The sequence below is a fragment of the Gadus morhua genome, chromosome 5 (assembly GCF_902167405.1).
Source record: "Gadus morhua chromosome 5, gadMor3.0, whole genome shotgun sequence".
NCBI lineage: Eukaryota > Metazoa > Chordata > Actinopteri > Gadiformes > Gadidae > Gadus > Gadus morhua.
In genome coordinates, this window is record NC_044052.1 from 13,879,565 (window position 1) to 13,906,608 (window position 27,044).

Sequence of the window (27,044 nt, forward strand, 5' to 3'; positions counted from 1 at the left end):
GTGATGCTGTGATTCACACACATCCGTCACACACACTGCTCTCATGACCCTGCTCCTAGCTAAGGGAGCCACTGACCGCTGGCCAGCAGCAGGGAGAGACGTCCATGGCAAACTGAGGCGATGGTCAAAAGGAGGAGCAGGTAAGAAGAGGGGACAAGTCAAGGAAGGAAGGAGGGCACTGAAGAAGGAAAGACCGATTAGGAAATAAGTGTCAGGAACACAGATAAGAGGGGGTAGGAAACAAATACAGAAAATGAAGGAAGAAAGAAAGGGTGGAGGAAAGAAGACTGGTAGGAAGGGACTAACGAATGAGGGAAGTAAGGAAAGATGGCTTAGGGACCAGGAAGTTGTCTGAGAGAACGAAATATGTATTCTTCTAATCCAGCGGGCCTGTGGCCTGCTCTAATCAGGGTGAGGGCCGCTGAGTGGCAGCCACACAGCCTGCTTAATCCTTCTACTTTCCTTGCAATAAGTTATGCATCAGAAAAAAGCCTTTTCCACCTCAATGGACGTGTCCCTTAATCCCTGGCTGCTAAAGCCAGTTTAATCTGAACCAAAGTCATCCAAACAGTAAAGGGATATCACGGCGGATTCCAGGCCAGTTGGCTTAGCGCTAACATGATTAGATCATTGATCTGGCATCCTTGGGCCTCCCAGGTGAGGAATGACTCTTTAATGAAATCAGAAGCATCTCTTCAGGAGGAGAATGACTGATCAGAGTTAAGAACAGGTGAGCAGGGTGCTGTCGCTCCCCGTGTACCCGGAGCCCGGCTTTTATTCCCCAGATCCCCTCTTGACATTATGGGGGTGGAGAGAGAAATGAGAGATTGTGTCATTAATCCCTTCCCAGCCACTATCCATACTTCTATGCATCTTTAAGAGGGATTGCCGCCTCAAGCTTTGATAGTGATCACCACTGAGCTACACATTCTGTAGCAGATGGACAGAAGAGATGGTGGCCCTAATGTCATTACGCTCTGATTAACGGCAGGGCCCGCCAGCGCCACTCTGTCATCTTAAGACCCCACGTTTCTGCCATTGTTATGTGCGTCTCGCAGTCCTGATGAATTCTGGTACACGGCTCTGATGTTATCAGTGCAGAGTATAGAAGAAAAGAGAGCTCTGCTATCAGGAGACTCCGTCTAAACCCTCATGCCACGTTTAAACTACAATATCCCCAGACTACCATACCCAGAAGCCCTTTTCAGGCTCTTTACCTGTGAGCTAGTCTAACAACATAAAGATAAAGTGAGAGCACTGCGTTTGTTCTCCCCTCAGATTTGAACGAAAAGGGAAAAAAAGCAAAGGAAGTAATTATATCAGGAGCGAAGCTACTTCTTTCCCAATTGATGGGTACAGATGAAAGAGCACTTAATTTCAAATTTAATTAAATGCCATACTATTTCCTACATTTGACCCCTCTGCCTATGCTGAGTGGGACGGGTCGGTAGACAAATGTTTCTCGTATGAACAAAACAACATTTACAGTCCTCAAGACAGCACACCAGATTTCCCAGGGTGGAAATGCAGAAGGTGAGAGATGCTGGATGATTACTCTTTTACTCTCCCCCTGTCTCCCTCTAGATATCTGGATCTCTCACACTCTTTGTCTCTCCTTCTGTATATCTCTCACACGTTCTCTATCTGTCTTCATCTCTCCATCTATCATGTATTCACACCCAAACAGACACACTCCGACACACACACACACAATCAAAATCATGCACGCACTTATGCACGCAACCACATAAGCACCTTGACTGGGCGTACTGCAGCTGGGGACATTGCTTTGTGAAAGACCCTCATGTCTGTTAAACAGACCTATTGATCCTACACCCTGAGAGGTATGGGCATAATACAAAAGGTTAATAAACACACCGCAATGAAAATTAATGAGACGAATCATGCACACTTTCTGCAGGTTATATTGCAACGGTTGATATGGGCAGATTTTTAATTACCTGGACGATATGCCTTGATATCTTTCAGTTTCATTGGCTCTGGGCTTTCCTTCACACACACACACATAACCATACCTCCCCCCACACACATACACACACACACACACACACACACACAGATGAGTGTTTAGGATCATTATCATAACCCTGGCAAAAGGTATCGACTTATTCTCCCACTTCTGCTTATGCAATAAGAAATTGTCATTAATTGAGTTAATGAGGCTTGCTACCACCACCACCACCCCCACAACCTCCTCCTCCACCGCATTGGTCTGCATCATGCAGTGATGATTGGTGTGAAGCGGTCTGGCTGCAGTCCAGAGTGCGGTCATTACTATCGTCTGTCCTTTACATCCACAGCAAACAACGAGGCCGTTCTCTATAAGGTGTGTTGCTTTGTTAAAGGTGAGCTTTAAGGTCCAGCGTTTAGAATCTAGTAGAACTGAACCTCTTATTCAATCCATAGTAGTAAACTACATCCATAAACCTTTGACGGTGTGAAATTGTATCGCAAGAGTTTTTCTGTGGATACCAACAACTTATAGCTACGACTTAAAGTTAACGAATGCAGAAAAAACTCCAAAGGCAATGTCCCAACACATGGATGTTTGAAAGAATGACACCTTATAATGATCCCACTCTCCTGTGAACTGCCATTCGCTACACCATTTTACACTTGGATTAAAAATATGGGTGGAACTTCACTATAATTTAATATTCAAAATACGTCGGATATCTTGGTGAAAGGATCGAGCCTAGTGGTCTTTAGCAGGCTACATAAGGTGTGTCCAGGAGAGAGTTTATCTTCTCTGACACCACGGTGTGTGTGGTTGTTTGTGGATGTGTGTGAGTGGATGTGTGTGGGTGTTGATGTGTGTGGGTGTTGGTGGATGTGGGAGGGTGGGTGAGGATTTGTGTGTGGATGTGTGAGGATGTGGTTGTGTATGGATGTGTGTGGATGGTGGAGCGCCGTCAGCCAGTAAATGGTTCTGAGTTTGCGTCAGAGAGGAATAGGCCTCCCGGACATCTGCAGTATAACGCTACGATGTGGATTGATTTCATGCACAACATTGCTCATTATAATAATCTACACCACTGCGGTACTAAAAAATCAATCCCAAATCAGTCGTAACCATGGGAATAACAGATCCCCTCCATCCTGAACTCTGAGCCCAAGACATAGCTATTCTAAAGCGTTATCTCTCGAGAGCAGTTTGCCAGTGCTGGGCCACTGTAGAAACGTGACACTGCAACATTGTGTTTTGCGTGGAAGATGAGCCTCTCCAATGGAGATATAAAACCTCATTCTAACGAAAACACAGCCACTCTTATTTCCGTGATTATCAACCAATTATAACTCTAATCTAGACCTATAACTGAGAACTATAACACGAGATAAGTGAACTCTGGGATACTAACGTAGCCTAACCTTAACCTAACCTTAGCATAACCTTAGCCTTAGCCTTAATGGACAAAGACAGCAGGATTTATAACACAAGGCATGGTTTCGTTGTTTTTCTTTGTTAAATCTTCATCGAATAATACGATTACGACAGACATACAAACTGCAAACTTTATTTACAAAATGTATTTATGTTTTTAGAACAAATAATGTTCATAACAGGGCATGGTTTGGACTTTTTTTCTTTTTTTAACCTTTCTAGTTGACTAGTTGTTAAAAAAACAACTAGTCTCTAGTCTCTCTCAAACTTAAATTTAATTTACAAACTACAAAGCTATGTCACTTTCAATGAACACAGTATCAAATCAATGCATACAGTATCAATGCAATTCATCATGGTTTCCAAATAATGGCCATGTTTGCAAGATATGCTTGAATATGAATTAACATTATGAATACTGCATACCAATTTGTTTGAATCCCAACCCTTCAGATGACCGCGGCTGGGGGATGTAAAGGATTTACCAACGTCTGCAACGGTCTCTAGAGAACTAGTGGAAAGGAACAAACTGCATCCTGCTGATTCTGCATTTGGTAGCCAGCCTGCTGCTGGCCGCGTTTTGATGATGGATTTTGAATAATGCAAATATGATAAATCGTCTGACACCTAGCATTCCACTAATTAATTCTAATTAATCATGTTGAAGTCTTCAGATGTAGTAGTCTCTGATAATGTTGTCTTTTTGATATATTGCTTATATGCAGAACAACATTCGGTTCAGCCATCTAGAGCTACAACTGGTCTTTAGTGTGTGTGTGTGTGTGTGTGTGTGTGTGTGTGTGTGTGTGTGTGTGTGTGTGTGTGTGTGTGTGTGTGTGTGTGTGTGTGTGTGTGTTTGTGTGTGTGTGCGTGTGTGCGTGCGTGCGCACGTGTGTGTGTGTGTGAGTGCGAGTGTGAGTATGTGTGTGTATGTGTATGTATATGTATGTGTGTGTATGTGTATGTATATGTGTGTGTGCGTGTGTGTGTGTGTGTGTGTGTGTGTGTGTGTGTGTGTGCGCGCGCATGTATTTGTGTGTGTGTGCGCGTGGGTGCAAGTGCAAAGTGTCAATGTGTTTGTGTGCGTGTGTCAGTGAATGTGCCTTGCTCGTTGTGCTCCACAGATGGGATTTCATTTTAATTGACAGGTACCCAGATCCATTCGTCAAACAGACATGCGTGGGGGGGTTCGGTGAGGGGGGGCCCCTCAACACAGACACTGAGAGAGGGTAGGAGTCTGTCACTGGTGTGTGTGTGTGTGTGTGTGTGTGTGTGTGTGTGTGTGTGTGTGTGTGTGTGTGTGTGTGTGTGTGTGTGTGTGTGTGTGTGTGTGTGTGTGTGTGTGTGTGTGTGTGTGCTGTTGATCTGTCCATCTGTATGTCTTTCTTGATGGATTCTGGAAAGGTTAATCTTTGCATCAAATCAGGGCATCTTTATTATTGTTTGTTTGGCAGTGTGTGTGTGTGTGTGTGTGTGTGTGTGTGTGTGTGTGTGTGTGTGTGTGTGTGTGTGTGTGTGTGTGTGTGTGTGTGTGTGTGTGTGTGTGTGTGTGTGTGTGTGTGTGTGTGAGCATGTGAGCATTTGTGCATCCACATGTGTTTCTATTTATGAAATTCAACAGTGTTGATGGTTTTCACATATGTATGAGTGTGTGCGTGTTGAGTGTATCAACATGTGTGCCTTCTTTCATATTCAACAGTATGTGTGGATGGTGTGCATATATGTGTGTTTGTGCGTGTGCGTCCGAGTCAGTACCCCCTTCTGAAGTGTTCAACCTACCAATCCATTGATCTGAAGACTGGCCTTTTTCTGCTGGATCAACCTCCACCACCACCACCACTCTCCTAAACCACACTCTTTCCACCACCACCTCCACCAACACCAACACCAGCACCACCCCCCTCTCAACCGCCACTCCACCACTGCCTCCACCACCACCACCACCACCACCTCCACCCCTCTCCCCACCACCACCACCTCCACCACTCTCCCTCAACCACCACCACTCTCTCCACCTCCCCTCTCTCCACCACCATGTCTCTCTCTCTGTCTGCCGCTGTCATCGGCTGACGCGGAGCTCTGACACATCTCTGAGCGCCGGTGGGCCGGTGGGAAAATAACACACATCTCTGACCTTTTGAACCCACTCTCTTCTTCTTCCTCTGCCTCCTCTGCGGAGGAGCCCAGGAGAGAGAACGCTTTAGCAGGCAGCCACCTCTTCAACCGGCCCACGAGGGAGCATCGGTGGGGGAGAGGGGGATAGAGAGAGACGTTTTAAGACAGGTATAGATCTTATTCTGTGGCTGTTTGGTGCGGCTATCGAGCAACACGGCTGTAGATTTATGGCATGCACAGTTCATGTGTTGTGTGGGTGCGTGTGTTTTTGTGTGCATGTGCGTGTGTGTTTGCATGCGTGTGTGTGCATGCGTGTGTGTGTGTGCATGTGCGTGTGTGCTTGCATGCGTGTGCGTGTGTGTGCGTGCGTGTGTTTGTGCAGGCGTGTCTGTGTGTGAGTGCGTGCGTGGACGATGGTAGAGAGAGACAGAGAGAGAGACGGTGTTGTCAGCAGTTCTCTCTCTCTCTCTCTCTCAGGGAACCTGTTTCTTACGAGCGCTGCTGGCTGCTAAATCACACGGTGTACACAACCCTCGCTTGGTTTGTTTCTGCGCCACCGAGCTCACGGTTTATTACCTACAGGAACCCCCCCCCCCCGGACCCCGTGGCCCCGCCAAAAAACAGCAACTGCCAAATATTACAAATACAAACAAACCAATTGAAACCAAACATACTCACACCTTGTAAAGGGACGGTCCACACGCAGGTCTTTTGTGTGCTGGTTGGGGGGTAGTTTGATGGAGGGGGGGGGGGTAGTTTGATGGGGGGGGGGGGGGGGGGGGTAGTTGGGGTTTTGGTTGGGGGGGTTGGTTGTCGGGGTGAGGGATGGTATGGGGGGGTCTGGGTGTTCGAGGGGGGGGGGGTGGGTTGGGGGGTGGTTTTGGTGGGGGCCTGGGGAGGTGGTTGAGGGGGGGGATGGTTGGAGGGTTGGGGGTGTTTGGGGGGGGGGGGGGTGATGGTTGAGGGGTAGGTGGTGGTTGGAATGCAAATGCTTGGTGTTTTTGTTGCATGAGGATCCATAGATAATACGATGTCACACACACACACACACACACACACACACACACACACACACACACACACCCACACCCATCATGTCAACGCCCCCCAAGGGCGGCTCAGTATTCCTCACATGCGAGCGACAAACGTCCATAAACACCCTCATCCAGACAGGGGGGGGGGGGGCAGTGGGGGGGGGGGAGGGGGGGGGCAGTTCTGCTCTGAGCTGTCGCATAATGTTGTCTTTGGATCAGCCCAACGAAGCTATGTCACAGATCATTCATGGAGGAGCCCGGTGTATATATTACCCAACGGGGTGAGGTGATTGGCTGAGCTCTCTCCACAGCAACAGAGGCCAGCCTATGGAAAATGCCCCTTTTACCTTTCCAAGACGGTGATGTCATCACAGCCATGTGTGCCCGTGCTGGTAGCGTGGTGTGCGTGTGTCGCGCAAACTGAACCCAGACATTGTGCAAAAAAAAAAGACAGTGCACACGCACACTCACCGCATACACACGCACCACATACACTCACCATACACACTCACCACACACAGTAACCACATACACACCCACCACAAACACATGAAATACACACTCACCACATAGACAATCACCTTACAAACACACCGCATACCCACTCACCACACACACAATAATGTTATCCACATGGACACAGACCATGGGCTCCATGGGCTACATGGACATGTTCATCACCTTCAGTCTGTCCTCGTGTGCTCAGGACCTTCAGTCCGTCCTCGTGTGTTCAGTACCTTCTGGAACCATCCTCTGGGGTTTACGAGCTCCAGGGAGAGTGATCCTTCACAGGTGGGAGACAATCTATATCTGGATTAATCAAGTCATAACCCAGCGCCATATGCTCAGATGGTGGCTAATTTTATGAAATGATGAAACAAGGTTGTGCGTGTGTGCGTGTTTGTGTGTGTGTGTGTGTGTGTGTGTGTGTGTGTGTGTGTGTGTGTGTGTGTGTGCGTGCGTGTGTGCGCGTGCGTATGTGTGTGTGTACGTGCGAGCAAGTGTATGTGCCTCTCCATATGTCAGTGGGTTCATCTGTTAATATTATCCCCCCTCTCCCGGTCCCTCATCACAACAACAACAACAACAACAACAGCAGCAGCAAACTGGCCGGGTGGTGAGGGTGTACGGCCAGCGGGGGTCTCCTGCCTGACGCAGCGTCTGGCCGGCAGCGGGGGAGACGTGTCCATCTCCCACGTGGTTTGTCCCTCTGCTCCTGCTGCCAGGACCCAGCCAGGGGGACGGGGGGACAGACAAGGAGACAACCAGAGAGAGAGAATGAACAGGAAGAGGAAGGAGGGAGCGGAAAGAGGAACGAAGGAAACAGAAAGAGGAAGGAGGAAACAGAGAGAGGAAGGAGGAAACAGAGAGAGGAAGGAGGGAACAGAACAAGGAAGGAGGGAACAGAAAGAGGAAGGAAACAGAAAGGAAGGAGGGAACAGAGAGAGGAAGGAAACAGAAATAGGAAGGAGGAAACAGAAAGAGGAATGAGGGAACGGAAAGAGGAAGGAGGAGGCAGAGGACTGATGGAGGAGGGTCAGGGATTTGAGGGGCACTTTTATTCTTGACAATGAAGACTAATGCATTCAAAGAAAGATCTGTACCAGTCTATTATGGAAAGACTAATTAACATTGGCTGGATTCATCACATATTCAAGGGGTTTAGTAATTGCATTTTCTGACCTCCTGTAATGATATAACGTTTATTGTGAATGCATAACTTTGATCTCTTAATTAAAAGCATTTACATATTTTACATCCCATAAACATACGGTCAGCACTTTAATACGAATGAATCGGGCAAGGTGAACCACACACACACACACACACACACACACACACACACACACACACACACACACACACACACACACACACACACACACACACACCCACACGATCCCCACTGCTCTAAAAAGCAGCTGACCATGGAAGTAAAGTTGGGGTCCGTGGAGGAGGTGATTTGTGGCGGTGGATTACAGAGACAGATCGCGCTGATTGTTGACAAATCACTCAACTCAATGCCAGGGTGTCATCTCCCGCCCCCCCCCCCCCCCCCACACATACACACACACACACACCGCTCCACGCTGACTGGCTGTTTGCTGTTGTCCTGTGATTTGCAGGACCAGACCCCCCCCCCCCACACACACACACACACACACACACACACACACACACACACCTGCCCCTCCACCCTTAGATGACACCCATGCGTCATCCCTCACTTTCATTGCTCCATAAAAACAGAGAGGGGGGGGGGCCTGGACATCCATGTTCACGGCCCGGGCTCTGTCATCATTACCGCCTCACTGGCAGGGCCGCAAGGAGAGGGGGGGGGGGGGACTTCGTGAGTGTGTGTGTGTGTGTGTGTGTGTGTGTGTGTGTGTGTGTGTGTGTGTGTGTGTGTGTGTGTGTGTGTGTGTGTGTGGTGTGTGTTTGTTGCCACCCCTCGATCCCTTGTAACCAGAGCCAGAGAACCACAGAACCATACCCGACTGTCCTACTGGAATTAGATCATCTGTCCATTCGTCTTCATTTAGAGGCAGACCCCAGGACAGCAAGCTGAGCTCAGAGCCATGGATAGAGGCAGACCCCAGGACAGCGAGTTGATCTCAGAGCCATGGATAGAGGCAGACCCCAGGACAGCGAGTTGATCTCAGAGCCGTGGATAGAGGCAGACCCCAGGACAGCGAGCTGAGCTCAGAGCTATGGATAGAGGCAGGCCCCAGGACAGCGAGCTGAGCTCAAGGCTATGGATAGAGGCTTGCCACAGGACAGCGAGCTGAACTCAGAGCCATTGATAGAGGCAGTCGGGCCCCCAGGCTCCTGACTTCATGTGTCTTCTTTAGAGGTCTTGGATGTTGAACACCACCGAATATGGATGAAAGTCTGTTTTTAAATAAATATGGGGACTCAATAATTGAGACTGTATCAGAAGTTTAGAAGGGATTTTTTGACTTTGTGCTGAACACGTACACATGTTTTGGGACTTTTTTAGTTTGTAAACTAGTTTTCATCATTTTATGCTAGGTTGGGTAGCGGGCTCAAAATACAAATGTGTCTTATCTCAGACATTTATTCTTTTCAAAACATGCAGATACTTGCAGGTATAAACGTCTGTACCTAAAGCATCTCACCAGCAGCTGAACCACACCCTGCTGCTCTGGGTCTGGAGTTACATCGCATGGGCGGATCAGCCAACCCACAGGCTGGCTCATATGTCTCTCCCTGAGAGAGAGAGAGAGAGAGAGAGAGAGAGAGAGAGAGAGAGAGAGAGAGAGAGAGAGAGAGAGAGAGAGAGAGAGAGAGAGAGAGAGAGAGAGAGAGAGAGAGAGAGAGAGAGAGAGAGAGAGAGAGAGAGAGAGAGAGAGAGAGAGAGAGAGAGAGAGAGAGAGAGAGAGAGAGAGAGAGAGAGAGAGAGAGAGAGAGAGAGAGAGAGAGAGAGAGAGAGAGAGAGAGAGAGAGAGAGAGAGAGAGAGGGGCTTAAAGGTCCTGCAGCAGTCTCTGCTACTGGGACGTCCACCTCCTGTGATCTCATCGCTGCCGCGGCTCAGAGTGCTGGGAAGCAGCATGATGATGTAATGCTGTGCAGCAGTCAGCGTGCGCTCTTACTCTGAAAGCGTGTGTGTGTGTGGGGGGAGTTTGTGTGTGTGGAGACGGGGGGGACTGACGCTCAGCCATCGCAGTTGCAATTGGCGATGTCTTCCTCGTCCACTTCCTGGTTATCATCATCATCAATGACATCGTTGTCCACCTCATCCTTATCAATGATTTAGTCATCCACAGCCTAATGAATGAATGAGAAAGCTCAGGTATGAGCTTGCACATTATGAACTGTACTTATGACTGTAATGTATCAGTTAGTTCTGTATTATTCTGTACATTACAAACCACGGTCCAACACAAATAGAGCCATTAAATCAGAATCTCCCAGGATGCATTAGGGTTCCACAGAGAGGAGATCTATTACGCCATCTCACGGTGGGAGAACAATCTGTTGGACCTTTTAATGGTCAACCACACATTCTCTCGAGTTCACCTTCTACGGAAGGTATACATATCAGAAATGACTAGATAGTATTTCCTGGCATGCGAGCAGGAAGCCCTTTTCATCACCATGTCCTCTCTCTCTTCAGGTATCAGGATGCAGTCACCTCCTGAAATACGCTCCAGTAATGTTTCGTTGCAATGGGAGTTGAGGGTATTAAACTGTATTTAGTTTCACTGCATTCAAATGAATCACTGGCGTTTGTCCGGCGTGGGGAAGGGCTTATCATCACCTCAGTCCCTACGGTGTTCAAAATCACCGCGGGTTCCAGAGTGTGTCCAACATTACCGGCCTTCATGTACCTCAGCTCTCCTACTTCTCCCTAATAGGCTTGATACACAATGTATTCAGTTACATCATCTTTCCCACAAAGACATTTAGGGACCATCGATGCAGTCAGGCGCAACATTGGCTCCGTCAATGAGTCACGATGAGTGAGAATATGTCCCCCTCTCCAGACCTCACCCCTCACCCACACTCTCATTTACATAGCTGTCTGCCCGGGTCCACACCTTGGAGGTCTGCCCGGGTTCAAACCTCAGAGGTCCACCTGGGATCACATCCGTTTTTTCAGCAGCAGCTTGGAGCGATGAGCCAAAGAAGGAAGAGGCATGAAAAGATCAAGAAGATAACAGAAAGAAGGGAAAGATCCTTGGCAAGGTGATGTCATGGCCAGGGAGTGTTGCTGACCCGGCTGCTTGGGTCACCACCGAGGGGTCTCAACTGAGGGGTCACCTCCGGGGGGGGTCGAGGGGGGAGAGGTCACCTGTCTTGGTCATAAGGAGGGTGGAGAGATGCTAGGGCTGTAGCGCTGTCCCTGCTCCCCTCATAGCCTTCACCCCCCATCCAGAGGGCTAGCAAAGGTCCGAGCGGAGGTCTGAGGTCTGAGTGGAGGTCTGAGGTCTGGTTGGAGGTCCGGGTGGAGGTCTGGGCGGTTTCTCCAGCAGGGGGTCTGAGCAAGGGCTTCAGCAGCACTTGGAGAGACCCTGCCTCCCGTTCTGAATGTATTCCGTTGTTTCTAAATCTGGTCAGACCTCGGGGAACTGGGATTAAAGAGGAGCTGTGACTCTGTGAAGGTTGAGGTTTGGGGACATCCCCAGTGACATGGGGAGTAGCAGGGGGTCAGCTCTCATTATGCAACGCCATCCCCCCCCCCCCCAGAGTGACGTCTCATTATCCCGTTCATCACAAACACTGGACGTTGTCTGGGTGAATTATCCAGCATCATTTACTGCTACAACTGCAATTCAAACTCACGGAGGAACAAAATTGTATGTGTAGACATTGTGTTCAGATTCAAATGGATTGTACTGTACAAGAGCATATCAATATACACACACACACAATACAATGTGCCCTCAATTACAGTGCACATCAATGCAGCTGATCCTGTCGTATAACAGCCAGCGCTCGACTGTAATAGCTGTGCTTTGTAATAGCCAGAGCTAAAGAATAACTCTGATTTAATCCTGCCGGCAATCAATAGCCTTTGACTGGGATGATTGATGAGCATTAAGCAGGACGATTAACTGAGGGGAAAAGACTAAACCCTACCGCGCTCAGTTTAGTCAAAGTAATAACGTGAAAAGGCCTCGTTTGTCAGCCAATTCACAAATACCTTTGGTACGGCGTGGACACATTTTTTTATGAATATGTGAATTACTTGTGCATTGATTTCTATTATGTGTGTGTGGAGGCAGGTAAGAGAGAGCGGTGCAGAGGTGCGCTGTCTGGTGCCGGCTGCCTGCAGACACACTTCATTGACGTTTCACTCCCAGACGAGGGGTGAAATATTACATATGCTGAACCAAGCAGATTGTGTATTTGAACCCCCCCCCCCCGGAGTGAGTCAAGGTCACCCCCAAGGACCCCCCCCCCCCCCACACCTTTAGGCCCAGTCTGTCGCAGATTCAGCAGCAAGGGGTGGAGTGGGGTGTGCGTGTGTGTGTGTGTGTGTCTGTGTGTTTGTGCCTTTGTGCATCTGTGTGTGTGTGTTTAAAGGGGTGTATAAGGGTCTGTGTGTGTGTGTGTGTGTGTGTGTGTGTGTGTGTGTGTGTGTGTGTGTGTGTGTGTGTGTGTGTGTGTGTGTGTGTGTGTGTGTGTGTGTGTGTGTGTGTGTGCGTGTGTGTGTTTGTGCGGGTTGTGGGGATGGGGGGTTATGTTTTCAAACTGTCCTCCATCACATTATTACAAATTCTTAATTGACTACCGATAGAAATTTGCTGACTCTGCAAAAAGGATGAAAAAATCAGATTTTAATCTAATCACCTCAATATACCTGATTGGTTTCCTCACTCCGGACATATTAAAACATTTGCATTGCAGAGTCGGGTCAGGAAGGGCTCATGGTATGTTAACATACAGACTGTAACAGGGTTAAGACGGATAATCAGGAGGCTTATATAATGTATAACGGAGCAATGTATAGTAAGAAGTGTGCATGCGTGTATATGGTGTGTGCGTACGAGTGTGTGTGTGTTTGTGTCCGAGTTTGTGCATATGTGTGTGCATGTGTGCGTGTGTGTGTTTACGTGTGTGTGTTTACGTGTGTGTGTGTGTGTGTGTGTGTGTGTGTTCACATGGACTCATGGAGAGGGAGGTCCTGTCAATCTTGTGGCTGCGATGCCATCATCACTCAGGGGCTTGTTTGAATCATACCTTTGCAACAGCTTTTCTTTATAATATAATTATTTTGTATAAAACAAATGTATGAACGTTCTAAGTTACACATGCAAACCTCAACCTGATCACTAGTTCCTCAATCAACAACCTACACGTTTTTTTCCAATTATTTTTTTCTGTTTTGTTGCTTTGTCGTTTTCTTACTACCACCACTTGGGAGCCACGGACCCCCCAGGGTCGCTGACTCACCCCAACCTCACCTCACCTCCTCCTCAGGGGAGAGAGAGAGAGAGAAAGAGAGAGAGAGAGAGAGAGAGAGAGAGAGAGAGAGAGAGAGAGAGAGAGAGAGAGAGAGAGAGAGAGAGAGAGAGAGAGAGAGAGAGAGAGAGACGCACACACACCCACATAATAATGATAGATTGCATAGTGAGTGGAACTGGCTGAGTGGCTCGCTTGACGAGGAAGAGCACCATCTGCTGTCAGCTCTCGTTCAGCGACAAGAGAGAGGGAGAGAGATATAGAGAGAAACAGAGCGAGAGGGAGCGAGAGAGGGAGAGAACCTACGAGCGAGAGGGAGGAAGGGAAGGCGGAGGTGAGAAGAATCTCTTCAGCATGTTTTTTTTCTGGTATTATTTTGGAGCAGTTTGGAGTTTGAATGCAGAATAGCAGTTGGGGATGCTGAAGGAAATCTTTCATGTGACAAACAATTCATTATCGCTCCTCTTCACAATGTCTGTTTCCTAAATATTTACCCAAAACACTTCTCAGATCGGGATTCTGTGCAGGGAAACATTGCGGCGGAATAACTGCCAAAGCCTACAAACGTATCTGGTATAGAGCTGTCTGACTGAACCTCCACACACCTGGCCTCCCCTTCAGTAGAGGGTGTGTTTATAAGGGTCTTAGGGGCGGGGTTTTAGGGGCGGAGCTGGGTGATGAAACGGTAGACCCACCTCATCTACGGAACCCCTCTATGTACTGCTCCTTTACATTTTACATTTAGGGCATTCAGCAGACGCTTTTATCCAAAGCGACTTACAATAAGTACATTTGTCATAAGAAGTGCATCAATCTATCACTGACGGTACAGAAAGGATGTTCATAGAACCAAGTGCAAGTACAACAATCGCTAGGCTAACCAATTCCCCGTGTTACAGCCATGATAGCAGCTACTGCAGTTGCTACACTGTTAAGTGCTATGATACAATACAATTCAATAGAATACAGTGTACAATGGTGGCCAGAAGGGGGAGGGTGGCTATGCAGTGTCGAGGTGGACTCTGAACAGGTGAGTCTTGAGTCTTTTTCGGAAGATAGTGAGCGACTCTGCGGTCCTGAGAGCAGCTATTGCTCCTATTGTGCCAATACGTCATCCGCAGGCCCCCATGTTACAGAGGAAAGGAACACCACTCTGGGGGCCCCAGAGTGGTGACCCCAGTTTGGGGGCCCCAGGGAGGTGGCCCCAGGGTGGGGGGCCCCTGGTGGTAGCCCCAGGGTGGGGGTCCCCTGGTGGTAGCCCCAGGGTGGGGGGGGCCCTGGTGGTAGCCCCAGGGTGGGGGCCCCAGGGAGGTGGCCCAAGGGTGGGGGGCCCCTGGTGGTGGCCCCAGGGTTGGGAGCCCATGATGGTGGCCCCAGGGTGGGGGCCCCAGGGTGGGGGCCCCAGGGTGGTGGCAGGTGAGGGCCCCAGGGTGGGGGCTTGATGCACCAGGAGGGTTGAGGCAGTGGGGGTCTCTAATGATCGTTTCTGGCCCCTCATAAAACAATGAGCTGGATTGATGATGGCTGGATGATGGGTGGTAGAGGGATGATGGAACCTATAGCGTGTGCCCTTTTTGTACAGTCGAGGTTTTGTTTTCCAGGTCTTGTTGTTGTTTACCTCGCTACTGCTTTCCCGGTACTCCAAGGTATTTCCTCCGTCAGCAAAATCATTCATGATTGCATAGACACGTATGCATGCACCAAAACACACACCCACCCACACACACAGACTGAAAACAAGCAGACTGTCATACCTTGGACGTTTTACTGCGCCTCCTTGTGAAGTGAGGACGTAGTTAGAGGCCGGTGTGTCTTTAAAGACGCTATAGGACACGGTGATAGGAACAGTTAGAGGCCGGTGTGTCCGTCTTTTTACAGACACTATAGGACACGTGATAGGAACAGTTAGAGGCCGGTGTGTCCGTCTCTACAGACACTATAGGACACAGTGACAGGAACAGTAGGAAACACGTCTCAGCGGACAGCGCTGGGCACTGTAAATAAATAAGCAGCAAGCCTCCCCTTTGTTGAGTGCTGTTCCGTTGGTGTATGCCGCGGGTGGAGCAAGTCGGACTGGGGGGGACGGCAGGTAAACACACCAGCAGAAAGGCGGGCTGGTTCCCTCTGGGATGAACTGGCAGCCTGTGTGTTTAGTTCCATTCTAACCTGGGATTCAGCAGGACAGGCAGAGTGTCACACACATAGAACACGCTTATATCTGCAGAGGATTATGGTCACGTTTTAACTCAAACAGAGTTGATCCACATGAAACCAGACTTTGCAATATTCCACTACTTACGCCCATCAGTGAGACACAAAATCTCTCACTTTTGATAAATGATTGCGGAATTACAAATAAATAAGCAAGACTGATGATGTGGAATGCATCCAATCGGCCATGCAGAAGATAATCAATACATTAAGCAGGAGAGCCGTGCTGAAGCACATTCAGCCGCCAAAGTGTGAGTGTTGGCGTTAATTGTAACAGTGTTGGATGCAGAAGCCGCTCACCCACAATTGATAGTAGCCATTAGCGAATGATTAGGTGGACAGAGATGAACTATAGGCCATCGATTCCACCGGCTTACATTTCCGAGTTTTGCACGGGAATGAATAAATTCACCTTCCGACCAATCTATAATGCATGACTTTATATTCATAATCCCCACCAGAGAGGAGCTGTGCTCCTGCCTTCCACCGTGTACAGGGAAGGGCTGGCAGCCCGCTCATGTCAGAAGTCCACTGTGTCTGTCTCGTGCCAAATCACTGCTGTTTATTCAACCAAACACGGCAATAGAAAAAAAACTGTATTGCTGTGAAGATTTATAATGAGACTGGGCTGCTGAAGCGGCAGGGAGGGCCTCTCTCTCTCTCTCTCTCTCTCTCTCTCTCTCTCTCTCTCTCTCTCTCTCTCTCTCTCTCTCTCTCTCTCTCTCTCTCTCTCTCTCTCTCTCTCTCTCTCTCTCTCTCTCTCTCTCTCTCTCTCTCTCTCCCTCTCTCTCTCTCTCCCTCTCTCTCTCTCTCTCTCTCTCTCTCTCTCTCTCTCTCTCTCTCTCTCGTGCTCACATTGCAGCAGCTCCACACATCACTCCCACTGAACCCAGATCTGTTTTCTAATGAGTTTCCTTGGATTGACTGGACGTGTGTGAGAGGTTGATGAGTTAGGAGGACATGCAGGAGGTTCTCCTTATGAAGTGAAGACCCCTAGGCCAAGGTTTTACTGGGAACGAACTACGTCCAGTGGATGTTGAGTTCTCTGAGTAACAGCGGAGGAGGATTGCCTTTCAAAGCCCCCCTATTGAACAGAGAAGTATAGTTTGTTACATAGTATATTTCAAAGTAAAGTATTCCTGAAGGTGAGTTGGGTGGTGAGTTTGTATGATTAGGGTTCACCTTCACGTCTCCAACGTTCTGTCGTCTCGGTCCGTGTTGGTCAACGTTCCAACATGGTGGCCGTAATCAAATAGACAAGGATCTGGCCCGGTGTCTCAAACCTAATTTGCTTGGTGCAGCTCTGACCTCGTGACCCCTGACCCTCCGAGCCCTGGGCGGCTGAGGCTCCAGGTCATTTGTTTTCTAAGTCAGACACAAGCCAGACGGGGGAATTTCCCCCACCGCCGGAACAATCGGTGGGACTCGAAAACACAAATAAAAGTGTGATTGAAATGTAAACATGTCATATCTTCCCATGGGGCAGAACTCAGTGTACTCATCTCCACAAACTAGTAGTTTATCATCAGCAGAACACGGGATATGTTATCAATACTGTTGATAGAAGTAGTAGTAGTGCTGTTAGCAATAGTAGTCCAAGTAGTATCAGTTTGTTTACTAGTAGTAGGCCTAGTGTTTGTAGTATTGAATTCAATGTTCAATGTAAGTGTTTCTAAAGTAATAGTACTAAATAACATAAGTAGTATTCCCTAAGCTGTAAGCCGTGGTAGGGACATTGCGTTCACTACATTCCGCGTGAACTGATGACTCTGGAATCTTTCTCAAGTCAAGGGAAGGGTTTTGGTGGGTTGGACCTGAATACTTATCTTTATAACAAACGCTGAACCTAAAAGATTACAACATACATCTCTTTATCACCATCTCTCTCACCCTTTGTATCGCTCTCTTCTGTCACTTTTTTCCTCTCTCTCCCTTTTCTTTAACTTTGTGTTGGCCACTGTTCTCCGAGCTTGATGCCAGACCACCACACATATCCCTCTCTGGGCCCTTCTGGTTCCTGGTTCTGTGTTCCTCGAGGGCCCAACATGAAACAGAAGAACGCCCAGTTACCAGCCACCTCTGTGGGACGCACTTCACCCACCGCCTGTTTGTGCTCTCGTTCCCCAATCCCAGCATGGGGCGCTCAGACCACAGCCCTGCCGCCTCCTCCGAGCCCCCACATGTGCTGCTTCTGCAGCTCCCCGGCTTCTGGCCTACCCCCCCCCCCCCCCCCCCCCCCCCCCCTTCCTCGTCTTTCTCTCTTCTTCCAGATCCATCCCAGAATAGACCCTGGCTGGCGAAGGGCCCCGGCACGCTGGACAGCTTCCTCTGCGCCGCTCGCTGCTGGAGTTCTGTACAGCTGCTTGGCTCCTTTTATTATTCAGCGCTGGCCACAGTTTCCATTGCTCACCACCCCCCCCCCCCCCCTCTCTCTGTTTAACTCTCCAGGACCTTCTGGAGTCCATTACCAAGACTAACTGGGCCAGATTTATCGCTGCTTTGACCGGTGGGGGAGCTACAGCTGGGAGTGTGTGTGTGCATCTGTGTTTGTGTTTGTGTGCATGTGCGTGTGCGTGTGCATGTGTGTGTGTGTGTGTGTGTGTCCATGTGTATCAAAATATATATCTGTGTGTACCTGCATGAGGGTCGCTCCGTACTTGGGCAGCGAGGTGTGGGAACCTCCAGGTTGGGGGAGGAAGCCCCCCCTGATTGCGTCCCTGTTTCCGAACATCACTCAGGAAGTTCATCACTATTTATTTCTATTTATTACCAAACTGCACACTGGGACTCTTGTGAAGATAGGAATAGTTATTCAGCTAAGGAAAGGAAGACAAAACATTAAAAAGAAAGAAAGAGAGAGACAGAGGGAGGGAGAGAAACCTGTAGCGTGTTGGAGGAAGTTGTGTGGTAGGAGGCCATGCTCTGGTGGACGATGGGGTCCCTGCCATCGCTCTCTTTCAAGACGCTCCACGGTGAAGCGTAAATTCCTCTCTTTCTTTCTTTTTCTTCTTCTTCTTTTCCTTTTAAGAGAGGCCATGTTTTATTTTCTTCCCCACCAGACTGCCTCAAAATTGCCCTCCCGTCTCACATGCTCGGTTTAGGTTGTATCATTTATTAAAGTTCTCGGGTGTTAAGCGAGGGGGAACTGGAGAGAGATTCCGTATGAGTAATACATGGCGAGTGTGTGTGATACTACAGACCCATGGCTCTGACCTGCAGTGAGTGTCTTCGTCGGTTTTGATTGTGAAGGGACGTGTTAGCAGTCATTAATTGATCACAGCGCAGCACAGTGAGGAGGATAATGAGCGAGAGGGAGAGGCACTGAGATAGATAGATAAACGCCATGCAACTGAATTATGCATCCTCCAAAAGAGGCACAAAAAAAACAAAAGCGTGACGAGCAAACAAAAGAGGCTGCCGATGAATGCTTTGGGTATTTCTGTAGCCCAGGATGGGCTTATTAATCACAGTAATGAATCATGAGGCAGTGAGCACAGCAGTCGGATTAGAGGTAAACAAAGTGAAGCCATTTTGCCGACGGAAAGGACCTGCTTCCTCCTGCTCACAGGAAGAAATAGACAGATAAACAATAGAAAGAGGAGTTGGACAATAGAAAGAAGAGATAGCCATTAGAGAGAAGAGCTAGACAATAGAGGGAAGAGATAGACAATAGAAGAAATATACAATACCGAGAAGAGATAGACAATAGATAGAGAAGGGATAGACAGAAGAGATAGACATTAGAAAGGAGAGTTAGACATTCGAAAGCGACAAAGGCGAAGAGGTACCGTCTTCTTGGCCACCATTAATATCTCAGTCCTTATTGGCTCATATTCACGAGCCGTTCATGTTGGCTCTCTTCTTTATCGGCGTGTTTGCTGATTTGTTTGTTTGTTTGCCCATTTAGTCATTTGACGACTTGCTTTATAATATGGTAAAAAGCTAGTCACACAACTAAGTAATTACAGCGTAATTGATGAGCTAATAGACATGTAAATGATGCAGCATTGTGAAGCCAACAGAGGGAGAAAGGGAACGTCGGTGTATAATTACAAACTCCATCTGCCTTCTACCGTACAGGAGTCATAAATTAAACTAAATATAAATTGAAAGACTGGAACAATGCAGCACAGTGTCCTCTTGACAAACGTCTCCCCGCTGGCTCCAGGTTGAACCCCATGAGCCCCCCCGCCCCTCCAGGTTGATCCCCCATTTATAAGGCAGTGACGGACCCCCCCCTCCAGGGTGAACCCCAGTTTATAAGGCAGCGACGGACCCCCCCTCCAGGTTTAACCCCAGTTTATAACGTAGCAATGGAGCCCCTCCCCCCCTCATTGACGAGGCATTCCGTAGCTGTCAGGAGCTCAGGGCCCCCGGCCCCCAGGGGCCACTTGTACTACTGCACAGGGCCTTCCATGAGCTAGCATGTGTTCTTCATTAACGCTACTTATACAATTAAATGGTGGGGTTTTGTATCTAATGGTGATTGTGTACCTGCATGCTTGTCAGAATGTGTACACATTCTCCTTAAATGAGTCAGATCACTTTTGACCTCCATCGAAAAGGTGTGCCATCTCACCATTTATATTTAGATCAAATGTTTACCTCATGTTCTCCTCCATTAGAGTGAAACAGAAAAGCCTGCGCCAAGTTTGACCAATCAAAACGTTGTCGTTTTCTGATAGACTCTCCTCATTTATGAGTTTGTTTTTGGGCACTATTGGAGAAAACTAGCTAGCCAGGGCTGTATGCGCTTACTAATGTTGGAAAGATCTACAAAAAGACAAAATAAAGATCTATTAGAGATGCTTCACACTCGTTTGGATGCAATGGTTTGCCAACTGTTGGGAAGGATTGTGTGAAAGGGTTGAGATGAACAAAAATATAGAATTGAAACCAACACATTGGCCTCAGAGGCCTGTTAGCTTAGCTACATGCTTACGGCCCAGGCGCATGGTGAACACAGTTAGCAACATGCTAACAGCCTGTGGACCCCATGTTGGCCCTGTAGTGCTACCCCTACTGTCCCTGTGTCTCCTTGGTGCTCCTGCAGGTAATTACAGTGGTTCATCATCCCGGCCTGTGCCCCGTCTCCTGCCTAATCACTGCCTCCCTCATTAGCCTCCTTCGCCCACCTGAGATCTGCATGGCCCTCACACTCAGTCCCCCCCCCCCCCCCCCCCCCCTACCCCACCGGAGTGCCACCTGGAGCACTCAGAGGCCGGTGTTAAACTCAGGTTATAAAAATCTTTTCCAGCTCTATTGATTTACTGGCAACATTAGATTGTGGGCAGGGGGTGAGGGGATGAGGGGGTGAGGCCTGAGAGTCTCCACAGAGCTCTCCCTGTTTTACCGTTCTCCTTATTACACCAAACAAATAAATCAGCTGGCCGTTTATTCACTGGCTGTTCCCTGTAAGGATAGGGCTCCTCCCAATCTAATGAGGCTTCTCCCACTCTCTAGTGATGAGGCTCCTCCCACTCTGTAGTAATGATAATAATTGAGGTAACCGCTATACTCTGTTCACACTTGAGGCTACATTGAGGACCCTTTCTGTCTGAAGCCTGGTCACACATGGCAGAGCTACGCCGGAATGCGGGCTAATAGACAGTCCAGCCGAGGTGCTAATGCAGATCTGAGATGAGCCATCTTGTTTCAGAACCTGTCTCCAGAAATGTTAGAAAATATAAGCTTGTTTTGCAGAAAAAATAATCTGAACTGATGTTGTTATTGGTCACCCAAAAGCATCGGCGTGTTAAGGTAAACAGTTGATTTCATATTCATCCTTAGCAGAGACCCGAGATTGGTTCTTTCTCTACTTTTATGGAGGCCAGCTGATTTGTTCTCTCTCTACTCTTATGGAGGCCAGCTGCCATACAACTGGCTGAAAGGAGCTCAGTTATTTCAGAACCTTCCAGAATAAAGGAGCTTGTTTGCAAACATAAGATGCATCAATATTACTGTCAGATTTGCATCGACGTGTTGATTAACACTAACTGATTTCATAAACATCTTCAGTGGCGCCTTGTGATTGGTTCGCTCACTCTACGTGAAAGAGTGTTACATCAGACCCTCTTCCGGCATGTGACTGATTCCATCTCAACCAAGCCGTACCGGCCGTGATCCCTAAATAAACAAAAGCCAAATTACAACCAATAGCTTCAGCCATTGAGGGCAAAAATAGGCCCAATGATAGGCCCATATGTTTTTATTTAGTTTAGCAAATCAAGAGTAGGCCTGATTTGACAAATTGGCTTTGCATCCTTTCTTCTCTCCTTGTAGTCCAAGACATGCTGCCCTCCAGCTTTCAAAGTACAATGCCGACACTTCTGGAATTTATCAATTTTATTCACATAATTATCCCTCCCTGCTATTTTGTAGTTAAAAACACCCTGAAACAACTCAAGTCTCACATACTTACGCCACCATACGCCACTAACAGTGCAAGCAGGCTAATGGCAACCAAGCGCGGAGTCCTTCCTCCCTCACTTTAAAAATCCCCAGCCGCCACTGGAAATCACAGGTCTTTATCTCTTGATACCAAGGTTGTGATTCACAGCTCATCAATCATCTTGACCCATGCCATATTCATATTCTCTCTCTCCCCCAAACAAGAAAGATATAGGGCTGGCAGATTGAGACTGTGAGGCTGACGAGTAAGAGGCCTTGTTTCACTGACCAGTGGGTAACTAGCTAGTAAGAGGTTTCACTGACCAGGGGGTAAGTGTATAGTTATAGAAACAATACTTACCACTTGGCCACTCAGGAATGATGGGAGTAAAGTATTCTCAACAAGGCCTTCCTGTTTTGTCATTTTATGTCGATTTTATTGTTCGTTTGTTGCATGCAACTGTTTTTCATTGGGTCAGTTTCCCTGCAGTGATGCAGTATTTATTTTTAAGGTGCCAGCAGACAGGCTGTGAACTCTGCTGTTCAGGGAGGCACGACATGGACCACGTAACGGTTCAACCTCCACACAGACTGAAAACTAGGCAGACGTTCTAAGTCACAGTTGAACACTAAGGAAAATGGAAAATATTGAGAATCGTATTCCAATGAGCTTTGGTAAAGTCACTCTGCGCCGTAAGAAATCTATGAATCGGCCGGGTAGATGCCCCTGGTGGAGTCTAAATAAGCTGCCTGTTGGAAGCGCTGCAACAGCTGATGATTCAAACATTTACTTGAATACATGTGTGATGAGTTTATTCCTTCAACTGCTCGGATACACAATAAGCTGCACACACCTGTTGGTTACTGTACCAACGTCCCTATAGCTGTGCTTTAGTGTTGCCGTATCCCGGGGGGTTCGCTGAGTCATTAACCAGCCGTCTGGAACACCAGAAGATGAAAGCTCCACTGATTGGTCCATCGCAGCGTGTTTACGATGAACTCTTGATTGTGGACTTATATGAAGTAGGTTCAAAAACCCTTTCCATTCCGGGCCTCTATTTCTCTCTGAAGATACCACCATACTCATATAATTGTCAGCATGTGTGCAGCTTCCAAACATACACAAACACATGCACACACAAGAAAGAAGCACAACCTCACACACCCTCTGGATAGTGATGTCACTTTCACAACAGACAGTGGTAACTGGCAAAACAATGGTAACCCAAATGACAGGCTTAAGGACAGCTTGGCTGGCACATGAATGCATCCAAACACGCAGGCTCGCTCACTACACAACAGACAAGCACAGACACGCATGACAAATATGGGCACAAACACACAACACCTCTCTCTCTCTCTCTCTCTCTCTCTCTCTCTCTCTCTCTCTCTCTCTCTCTCTCTCTCTCTCTCTCTCTCTCTCTCTCTCTCTCTCTCTCTCTCTCTCTCTCTCTCTCTCTCTCTCTCTCTCTCTCTCTCAGCCTCAGGTTGGGGGTTTTGAATAAGTCAGCTCTATCTTCTCCAGAAGATGTACGAGTTTGCCTGGGAGGCCAAGGAGCTACTTGTTAACAGGAGATACTGGTTAACAGCTACACTGGTTAACAGAAGTAACTGGTTAACGGAATATACTGGTTAACAGGGTATACTGGTTACAAGTTGATACTGGTTCAGAGTATATAATGGTTAATAGGGGATACTAGTTAATAGGTACACTGGTTAACATGAGAAACTGATTCACAGGTGATACTGGTTAAAGAGGAGAGACTGGTTAAAAGGTTAAACTGGTTAACAAGAGCTACTGATTAACAAGAGCTACGGTTAACAAGAGCTACTGGTTAACCAGTATCATACTGATTAACATGTGATACTGGTTAACAGGAGAGACTGGGTAACAGAAGATACTGGTTAACAGGGCCTACGGGTTAACAGGAAATACAGGTTAACAAGAGTTACTGGTTAACAGGACCTACGGGTTAACAGGAGGTACTGGTTAACAGGACCTACTGGTTAACAGGAGATACAGGTTAACAAGAGATACTGGTTAACAGGGTATACTGGTTAACAGGTGATACTGGTTAACAGGAGACACTGGTTAACCTGTACACTGGTTAACATGAGATACTGGTTAACATGAGAGACTGGTTAACATGAGATACTGGTTAACAGGATATACTGGTTAACAGGATATACTGGTTAACAGGATATACTAGTTAACAGGAGATACTGGTTCACAGGGGGGACTGGTTAACATGAGATACTGGTTCACAGGATATACTGGGCAACAGGATATACTGGTTAACGGGATACACTAGTTAACAGGAGATACTGGTCAACAGGTCATACTGGTTCACAGGTACACTGGTTAACAGGAGATACTGGTTAACAGGCGATACTGGTTCACAGGTACACTGGTTAACAGGTGATACTGGTTAACAGGCGATACTGGTTCACAGATACACTGGTAAACAGGAGATACTGGTCAACAGGCGATACTGGTTCACAGGTACACTGGTTAACAGGAGATACTGGTTAACAGGCGATACTGGTTCCCAGGTACACTGGTTAACAGGAGATACTGGTTAACAGGCGATACTGGTTCACAGGTACACTGGTTAACAGGCGATACTGGTTCACATGTACACTGGTTAACATGTACACTGGTTAACAGGAGATACTGGTTCACAGGCGATACTGGTTCACAGGTACACTGGTTAACAGGAGATACTGGTTAACAGGCGATACGGGACACAGGTACACTGGTTCACAGGTACACTGGTTAACAGGTACACTGCCAGCAGTGCTCCCCGCTGCGGTGATGGGACAGTCAGAGAAGCGGAGCGGCGAGCATGAAGACCAGGAGACCACCAGACGCTAATGAGCTGAGGTGGAGGGGCTGCTGTTAATCCCCCCGCTGCCCTGAATAATGGATGTGTACATTATCACAGGGGGGGGTGTCGCTGTGGGGGGGGGGTCGGCAGACACGACGAGTGTGTGTAACCAGCGAGCGTCTAAAGAGCCGTTCACAGGCGAAGGTGAGTGGACCCCTCAGGGTTTGATTCTGTGTTTCTATATGTGTGGGGGGGGGGGGGAGAGAGAGAGAGAGAGAGAGAGAGAGAGAGGGGGGGGGGGGGAGGGAGGGAGTTTGTGTGTGGTGTATCCCTTGTGCAGTGACTGTTTCATTCCTTAAACTGATAAGAACATTCACTTTAACTTTAGCACAAAAGCGGCGGAATTCCTCAGGCTCAAAAGTGAAATATTGTTAAAAGTGTGTTCATTCGTAATTGTGTGAACACCAATCGCCTCGGGATTGGTGCCTGATTTGAATTTGACCACAGTCTGTTCACCAATGCAAAACAATATCATCTCTGAATAATAAATGGCCTCATGCATACCGACAGAGGATCAAACGCTCTGCTCAGCTGCGACGCCAGCCACACTTCTACTCAACATCAGCATCACACGTGTTTTTTCCATGTTGAGCTCTCCTCCCCATCAGAGAGACAGAGTCTGAGCTCTCCTCCCATCAGAGAACCAGGTCTTGTGTCTGGCCACAAGAACCAGTGCTGCTCATCATGGTTTCTCTCTGAGCCTCCGCAGGCTCTGTTAGCAGGACAGCTCTTTTGCTCGCCAAAAGCAACACGGCCTACGTCCAGATGACCAGAACACGTCTTCACACACTTGTTTTGATTTCCCTCTTCCTATTCCTGGGCTCCTGTCCGACCCCAACCCTTAGCCCCTTTCCCTCCTCCCCCATCGGCGCCTCCGTTGCGTTTCACTTCCAACCGGGAGTGGAGCGCGGCCTTTGACCTTTCATGCAAAACACCCCGCCTGTCACGGCGCTAGGAAACACACTCTGACACCCCGAGCATGTGGCGAGCAGAGCATGTGACATCTGTTCCCCCACTCAGGTGGGCTCCTCGTCCTCCACCACGGCTCTCCTGCTGCCCCAACGGGGGGCTGGGTATGGGGGGGGGTTGGCGGGTGTTGGGGGGGATGGGATTGAAGGCAAGGAGAGGTTGGGGGCAGTTTGTATGACAGGGGGGACGTAGCATGAGCGAGCCTGTGTGTGGTGGGGTGGGGTTGTATGACAGGGGGGACATACCATAAGCCAGCCTGTGTGTGTGGTGTTGAGCGCGGGGGGGGGGGGGGGGGTTATTCAGAGCGACAAGCAGCATCTGAGGAAGCAGTGGACCGCAGAAGGAGGGACACTCCCACCCCTCCCCCCTCTGCCTCCCCCGCCCCTCCTCTCCCTGGGACCTTGACCTGAGGACGGGGTGTGACAGGCTGGCCCCGTCCGTTGACACCAGCTGTGCGTGCGGGTCTTGTCTTGGATTCTCACCACCAAGCCCGGAGGTGGAGCCGCACCGAAGCCTGAGAGCACGGTGGCCCTCTGCGGTGTGGAGTCACGTGGTTTGATGTCATGTGTGATCCAGGTGTCTCCCTGTCTACTGCTCCACTCTCCTGGGTCGGCACAGTGGGTCAGGGCAGGGCGGAAGTACGCCAGTGGGTTGGTGCCTTACCTTGGTAACTGTCTCTTCATCCTCTCTCCACAGGCACGTGGATGTGATGTCGGAGGACTAGGAGGACTGGGAGATGGGGAGGACTGGGAGGACTGGGAGGACTGGGAGGACTGGGGGAGGACTGGGAAGACTGGGAGGACTGGGAGAGGACTTGGCGGACTTGGGAGACTGGGAGTAGGGACGTTGAGACTGGAGAGACTGGGGAGCCTGGGAGGACTGGAAGGTGAGGAGGACTGGAGGGACTGGGAGGACTGGGAGGGGAGGAGGACTGGGGGGACTGGGAGGGCTGGGAGGACTGGGAGGGCTGGGAGAGGACTGGGCGGACTTGGAGGACTTGGGAGACTGGGAGTAGGGACGTTGGAGTGTGACCAGGTACCAGGTAGTACCAGGCAGTTCCGGTCTCCAAATACTCAGATCAAAGCTGGAAACATCTGGGGCCG

At 48.7% G+C, this 27,044-nt stretch overlaps 1 pseudogene; it reads left to right on the top strand.

Annotated features, from left to right (window-relative positions):
- LOC115544266 (trichohyalin-like) overlaps positions 1-26,665 on the top strand; it is a 115,159-nt pseudogene extending 88,494 nt beyond the window's left edge.
- Positions 26,666-27,044: the final 379 nt, after the last annotated feature.